This window comes from Cupressus sempervirens, chromosome 3 (genome assembly GCF_028749045.1).
Source record: "Cupressus sempervirens isolate cs-2001-9-10 chromosome 3, ASM2874904v1, whole genome shotgun sequence".
NCBI classification, from domain to species: Eukaryota; Viridiplantae; Streptophyta; class Pinopsida; order Cupressales; family Cupressaceae; genus Cupressus; species Cupressus sempervirens.
In genome coordinates, this window is record NC_143120.1 from 585,420,459 (window position 1) to 585,428,612 (window position 8,154).

Consider the following 8,154-nt stretch of genomic DNA (forward strand, 5'->3'; position numbering starts at 1 on the left):
TTCTAGATAAAAGTTCTACCTACTACACTATGATTAGATGATGTAGAAGTAGGGAAATTTTTTTAATCAATATTCTAGCAATCCGTTGCATTTATGATGGTTCAACCATTGCACCAGCAACATTATCATCTCATACTCATCACAAATGTGATAGATAAATTTGATAGATAGCCATCACACCCATGGAACTACTACTGCAATCCATCTCACTTGCGACAGACTTTCTAGTGGATGACCATCATCTATACAATGAGGGCATCACTATTGCAATGGAGGATTAAAATTGTCAAATGTCATTATTACAACATTGGCCCATCACGATAATGAGAATATGATGATGAACTCTTGGCCTTACCTTCTACGAAATTGTAATGCCAAAAGTCATCCCAATTGCAATGAACAAGATTTCCATCATAATTTATGACTGTAAAATTCCAACAAGAGTCAATTCTTGGTACTATCACTTGGGCAATGGGCAAAAATCATAACTATGATGACCTGTCCTCACAATTCAAGTCCACTAAGGTGTACTTGACTTTTGATGGGATCTAGTGCACTATCACTAGTATGATCATAGCCAACATCAAACTCTCACACCCTTGTGTTATCCCATGCATCATAATGCACCCTTATCTAGGATGCACCTTATCGAGCACTAAGAGTGCACCTTATCGAGAACCCAAAATGCATGAAAGAGTAAAAAGTAGTCTGACACTAAGAACACATTTTAGCTGACACTTAGAAGGTAAAAATAGAAAGAAAGGAATGAATTTCTCTCCAAATAAATCCTCCCAATGAAGTCACATGGAAAATTTCAAGAAGAATGGAGATGTGGTTAAGAGTTATGGCCCTCAGAAGTTCTTGGATCAATTTCACAATCTTATAAGCTTTTTTTTTTGTCATCAAAAGAATCAATTGTTATATCATTTTATTTCATCCATATGGAGATTAATTTGTTGAGGAACATCATTTTTACATCATCTTTAGTACCTAGAATGCACCTTATTTATAACTAAGAATGTGCCTTATCAAGCACTCAAAATGAACATGAGTCGAGGTATAGGACATTAGACAAGAGGAGAAGGGAATGGGTGATTGAAAATGGGCTCTAAGAAGAATGAGAGTAGTGTAAATATAATAATGACACAACTAGAAGCTCTAAAAATTTAAAAAAGGTTGCAACACAAGGACTTCCCTCAAGGTCTCCCATCCAAGTACTACTCTAGCCCAAGTGCACTTAACTATAGAGTTCTGATGGGATCTAGTGCACTAACACTGGTATGATCACACCCAACATCAAAATCTTACACCCTTTTATTAGCCCATGCATCACAATACAACCTTATCTAGGACATACAATATCGAGCACTCAGAGTGCATCTTATAGAGCACCCAATATGCATGAGAGAGTAAAAAGGACTTTGACACTAAGAACACACCTTATCTAGCACTTAGAAGGTGCCAATAGGAAAAAAGGAATAATTTTCTCTCGAAATAAACCCTCCCATGAAGCCACATGGAAAATTTCAATAAGAACTGAGATGTGGGTCAAAACTTATGGGCCTCAAAAGTTCTTGGAACAATTTCCCAATCTTATAAGCTTTTATTTTTTTCATCACAAGAATTAATTATTATATTGATTGTTTCATCCATATGGAGATACTTTGCCAAGGAACATAATTTTTACATCACCTTTAGTGCCTAGAATGCACCTTATCTAGCACTAAGAATGTGCATTATCGAGCACTCAGAATGAACATGAGTTAGGGTATGGGAGGAGAAGGGGATAAGCAATTGAAAATGGGCTTTGAAAAGCATTAGAGCAATTTAAATATAATAGTGACACAAACAAATGCTCTAAAAAGTAAAACAAGGGTGCAACACCAGAACTTCTAGGAGGTCACCCATCTTAGTACTAAACCAACCCAAGCACACTTAACTGTAGAGTTTTGATGAGATCTGCTGCACTAATGCTAGTATGATCACACCCAACATCAAAATCTCACACCCTCATGTTAGCCAATGCATCATAATACAACCTTATCTTGGACACACATTATCAAGCACTTAGAGCACAACTTATCAAGCACCCAAAATGCACAAGAGAGTGAAAAGCACTCTAACACTAAGAACACACCTTATCCAACACTCAAAAGGTGCCAATAAGAAGAAAGGCATGAGTTTCTCTACAAATAACTCCTCCAAATGAAGGCAGATGGAAAATTTCAAGAAGACCTGAGATGCGAGACAAAAGTTATGGCCCTCAAAAGTCCTTAGATCAATTTCCCAATCTTATAAGCTTTTATTTTTGTCATGACAAGAAATAATTGTTTGAATGATTGTTTCATCCATATGGAGAATAATTTTTTGAGGAAAATCATTTTTACATCATCTTTAGCTCCCAAAATGCACCTTATCTAGCACTAAGAATGTACCTTATCAAGCACTCAAAATAAACATAAGTTAGGGTACGAGAAAAAAGACAATAGGAGAAGGGGATGGGTTATTGAAAATGGTATTTGAGAAGCATGAAATCAATGTAAATATAACAATGACACAATTGAATGTTCTAAAAATTAAAACAAGGGTACAACACCGAGACTTCCCAGGAGGTCACTCATCCTAGTAACTACTCTAGCCCAAGCATGTTTAACTGAGGAGATTTGATGGGATTTGATTCATTAACACTAGTATGATTTTACCAACATCAAACTCTCACACAGTCATGTTATCCCATGCATCATAATGCAACCTTATGTAGGACACACCTTATCAAGGACCAAGAGTGCACCTTATCAAGCACCCATCATTCATGAGAGAGTAAAAATAAGACTAACAATATGAACGCACCTTATCTGATACTTAGAAGGAACCAATAGGAAGAAAGGAAAGATTTTATTTCCAAATATCTCCTCCTAATGAAGCCACAAGGTAAATTTCAAGAGGAACAGAGATACAGGTCAAGAGTTATGGCCCTTGGAAGTTCTTGGATCAATTTCACAATCTTATAAGCTTTCATTTTTTGTTATCACAAGAATCAATTTTTATATTAACAATTTCATCCATATGGAGATTACTTTAGTGAGGAACATCATTTTTACATCATGGTTAATGCCTACAATACACCTGATCTAGCACTAAGAATGTATTTGATCGAGCACTTAAAATGAACATGAGTTAGGGTATGAGATAGAGGATGGGAGGAGAAAGGGATGGGTGATTGAAAATGGGATCTAAGAAGAATTAGATTAGTGTAAATATAAAAATGATACAATCAGATGCTCTAAAAAGTTAAAGATGGGTACAACACCAAGACTTCCTAGGAGGTCACCCATCCTAGTACTACTCTAGTCAAAGCATTCTTAACTATGAAATTCTAATGGGATTTGATGCACTAACATGAGTATGATCACACACATTATTAAAATCTCATGCCCTCATGTTAGCTCGTGCATCATAATGCAACCTTATATAGGATGCACCTTATCGAGCACTTAGAGTGCACTATATTGAGCAACCAGAATGTAGGAGAGAGTAAAAAGCAATCCGACACTAAGAATACACCTTATCTGACAGTTAGAAGGTGCCAAAAGGAAGAAAAGAATGAGTTTCTCTCCAAATAACTCCTCCAAATGAAGCCACACGGAAAAATTTAAGAAAAATGGAGATGCATGTCAAAAGTTATGGCTGTCAAAAATTCTTGGAACAATTTCCTAATCTTATCAGCTTTAATTTTTGTCATCACAAGAATCAATCATTATATGTACTATTTCATCCATATAGAGATTACTTTGTTTAGTAATATCATTTTTAAATTGTCTTTAAAGCCTAGAATGCACCTTTTTGAGCACTAAGAACATGCCTTATCGAGCACTCACAATGAACATGAGTCAAGGTATGGGATAGAGGACTGGAGGAGAAGGGGATGGGCAATTGAAAATGGGTTTTGAGAAGAATGAGAGCTATGTAAATATAATAATGAGATAATTGGATTCTCTAAAAAGTAAAAGAAGGGTGCAACACTAGGACTTCTTGGAAGGTCACCTATCCCAATACTACTTCAACCCAAGCATGTTTAACTGTGGAGTTCTGATGGGATCCAATGTACTAATGCTGGTAGGATCATACCCAACATCAAACACTCACACCCTCATCTTATTCCATGCATCATACTAAAACCTTATCTAGGATGCACCTTATTGAGCACTCAGAGTGTACCTTATCAAGCACCCAAAATGAACAAGAGAGTAAAATGCACTTTGACAGTAAGAATGCACTATATCTGACACTCAAAAGGTGCCAATAGGAAGAAGCCCACAAGTTTCTTTGCAAATAATTCCTCCCAATGAAGCCATGTGGAAAATTTCAATAAGAACAAAGGTGCGGGTCAAGAGTTATTGCCCTTGAAAGTACTTGGATCAAGTATCACAAGAATCAATTGTTATATCAAATATTTTCATCCATATGGAAGTTACTTTGTTGATGAACATCATTTTTACATAATCTTTAGTGCCTAGAATGCACCTTATCTAGCACAAAGAATGTACCTTATTGAGCACTCAAAATGAACATGAGTTAGGGTATGGGAGATAGGACGGGAGGAGAAGGGGATGAACGAATGAAAATGGGATTTGAGAAGCATGAGAGTAGTGTAAATATAACAATGACATAACTAGATGCTCCAAAAAGTAAAATAAGGGTGAACCACCTAGACTTCCCAAGAGGTGACCCATCCCACTACTACTCCAACCCAAGTGTGCTTAACTATGAAGTTTTGATGGGATCCAATGCACTAAGAATGATATGATCACATCCAACATCAAAATCTCACGTCCTCGTGTTATCCCATTCATCATAATGTAACCTTGTCTAGGGTATGCTTTATCGAGCACTCAGAGTGCACCTTATCAAGCACCTAAAATGCATGATAGAGATGATAAAACACTATGACACTAAAAAGGTGCTTATAGGAAGAAATACATGAGTTTCTCTCCAAATAACTTCTCCCAATGAAGGCACATCAAAAATTTCAAGAAGAACAGAGATGCGAGACAAAAGTTATGGCCCTTAGAAGTTTTTGGATCAATTTCCCAATCTTATAAGCTTTTATTTTCATCATCACAAGAAACAATTGTTAGAATTACTATTTATTCCATATGGAGATTACTTTTTTGAGGAACATCATTTTTACATCATCTTTAGTGCCTAGAATACACCTTATCTAGCACTAAGAATGTGCCTTATTGAGCACTTAGAATGAACATGAGTCAGGGTACAAGACAGAAGAGGGAAGGACAAGGGCATGAGTGATTGTAAATGGACTTTGAGAAGAATGAGAGATATACAAATATAAAAATGACACAACTAGGTTCTGTAAAAAGTAAAAGAAGGGTGCAACACTAGGACTTCCCGGAAGGTCGCCCATCCTAGTACTACTCCAACCCAAGTGCACTTAACTGTAGAGTTTTGATGGGATCTAGTACATTAACGCTGGTATGATCATACCCAACATCAAACAATCACATTCTCATGTTATCCCATGCATCATAATGCAACCTTATCAAGGACACACCTTATCAAACACTCAGAGCATAGCTTATAGAGTACCCAAAATGCATAAGAGAGTAAAATGCATTCTGACACTAAGAATGCACCATTTTTGACACTTAGAAGGCACCATTAGGAAGAAAGGCACAAGTTTCTCTCCAAATAAATCCTCCCAATGAAGCCATGTGAAAAAATTCAATAAGAACATACATGCAGGTCAAGAGTTATTGCCCTTGGAAGTTCTTGGATCAATTTCCCTATCTTATAAGCTTTTATTTTTGTTTTTACAAGAATAAAGTGTTATATCAAACTTGTTCATCTATATGGAGATTACTTTGTTGATGACCATCACTTTTACATCATCTTTAGTGCCTAAAATGCAACTAAACTAGCATAGAGAATGTGCCTTATCAAGCACTTAGAATGAACATGAGTCAAGGTGCAAGACATAGGATAGGAGGAGAAGGGGATAGGCGATTGAAAATGAGCTATAAGAAGCATGAGAGAACTAAATATATAATCATGACATAACTAGATGCTCCAAAAAGTAAAAGAAGGGTGCACCACCAAGACTTCCCAAGAGGTTACCAATCTGACTACTACTTTGGCCCAAGTGTGCTTAACTATAGAGTTCTGATGGGATCTGGTGTACTAAGAATGGTATGATCACACCCAACATCAAACCCTCACACCCTCATGTTATCACATACATCATAATGTAACCTTGTCTAGGGCACACTTGGAGCACACTTCATTGAGCACCCAGAATGCACGAGAGAGTAAAAATCACTCTGACACTAAGAACACACCTTATCCAACACTAAAGAAGTGCCAATAGGAATAAATGCATGAGTTTCTCTTAAAATAAATCTTCCCAATGAAGCTACATGGAATTTTTTAAAGAAAAATAGAGATGTGAGACAAAAGTTATGGCCCTCAAAAATTCTTGGATCAATTTCCCAATCTTATAAGCTTTTGTTTTCATCATCACAAGAAACAATTGCTATAATGATTATTTCAACCATACAGAGATTAATTTTTTGAGGAACATCATCTTTAGTACCTATAATACACCTTATCTAGCACTAAGAATGTGCCTTATCGAGCACTTAGAATGAACATGAGTTAGTGTATGAGATAGAAGATGGGAGGAGAAGGGGATGGGCAATTGAAAATGGGCTTCGAGAAGCATGAGAGTAGTGTAAATATAACAGTGACACAACTAGATGCTCCAAAAAGTAAATGAAGGGTGCAACACTGAGACTTCCTTGGTGGTTACCTATCCCAGAACTACTCTGGCCTAAGCACACTTAGCTGTAGAATTCTAATGGGATCTAGTGCACTAACGTTGGTATGATCGCACCCAATATCAAACTCTCACACCCTTGTGTTAGCCCATGCATCATAATGTAACCTTATCTAGGATGCACCTTATCAAGCACCCAGGATGCACTAGAGATTAAAAAACACTATGACACTAAGAAAACATCTTACCCAACACTAAGAAGGCACCAATAGGAATAAAGGTATGAGTTTCTCTCCAAATAACTCCTCCCAATGAAGCCATGTGAAAATTTTCAAGAAGAACGGAGATGCAAGTCAAGAGCTATGGCCCTCAAAAGTTATTTTATCAATTTCCCAATTTTATAAGCTTTTATTTCATCATCACAAGAATCAATTGTTATATCGACTATTTCATCCATATGGGGATTAATTTTTTGAGGAACATCATTTTTATATCATCTTTAATGCCTAAAATGCACCTTATCAAGCACTTAGAATGAACATTAGTCAAGGTGCAGGACAAAGGATGGGTGATTGAAAATGGGATTTGAGAAGTGTGAGTGCAATATAAATATAAAAATGACACAACCAAATGCTCTAAAAAGTAAAAGAAGGTGCAACAATGGAACTTCCTAAGAGGTCACCCATCCTATTATTACTTTGGCCCAAGTGTTCTCAATTGTGGAGTTTTGATGGGATCTAGTGCACTAATGTTGGAATGATCACACCCAACATCAAACTCTCACACCCTTGTGTTAGCCCATGGATCATAATGCAACCTTATCTAGTACGTATGTAATTGAGCACTCAAAGAACAACTTATCAAGCACTTAGAATGTATGAGAGAGTAAAATGTGCTCTAACACTAAGAACACACCTTATCTGACACTTAGAAGGAACCAAGAGGAAGAAAGGAAAGCATTTCTTTCCAAATAAAAGCCACGTGCAAAATTTCAAGAAGAATGGAGATGCAGGTCAAAATTTATGGCCCTCGGGAGTTCTTGGATCAATTTCTAAATCTTACAAGCTTTTATTTTCATCATCACAAGAAAGAATTGTTATACCAATTATTTCATCCACATGGATATTTCTTTTTTGAGAAACATCATTTTTGCATCATCTTTAGTAACTAGAATGCAACTTATCTAGCACTAAGAATGTGCCTTATTGAGCACTCAGAATGAACATGATTCAGGGTACAAGATAGAGGATGGTAGGAGAAGGGGATGTGCAATTAAAATTGGGCTTTGAGAAGCATGAGAGTAGTGTAAATATAACAATGAAAAAACTAGTTTCTCTTAAAAGTAAAAGAGACGTGCAACA

At 36.5% G+C, this 8,154-nt stretch overlaps 3 pseudogenes; all 3 read right to left on the reverse strand.

The window, feature by feature from the left end:
* Positions 1-1,173: 1,173 nt before the first annotated feature.
* On the reverse strand, positions 1,174-1,292 carry LOC149567787 (5S ribosomal RNA; annotated as a pseudogene).
* Positions 1,293-5,388: 4,096 nt separating this feature from the next.
* On the reverse strand, positions 5,389-5,507 carry LOC149567788 (5S ribosomal RNA; annotated as a pseudogene).
* Positions 5,508-6,102: 595 nt separating this feature from the next.
* Positions 6,103-6,221, reverse strand: LOC149567789 (5S ribosomal RNA; annotated as a pseudogene).
* Positions 6,222-8,154: the final 1,933 nt, after the last annotated feature.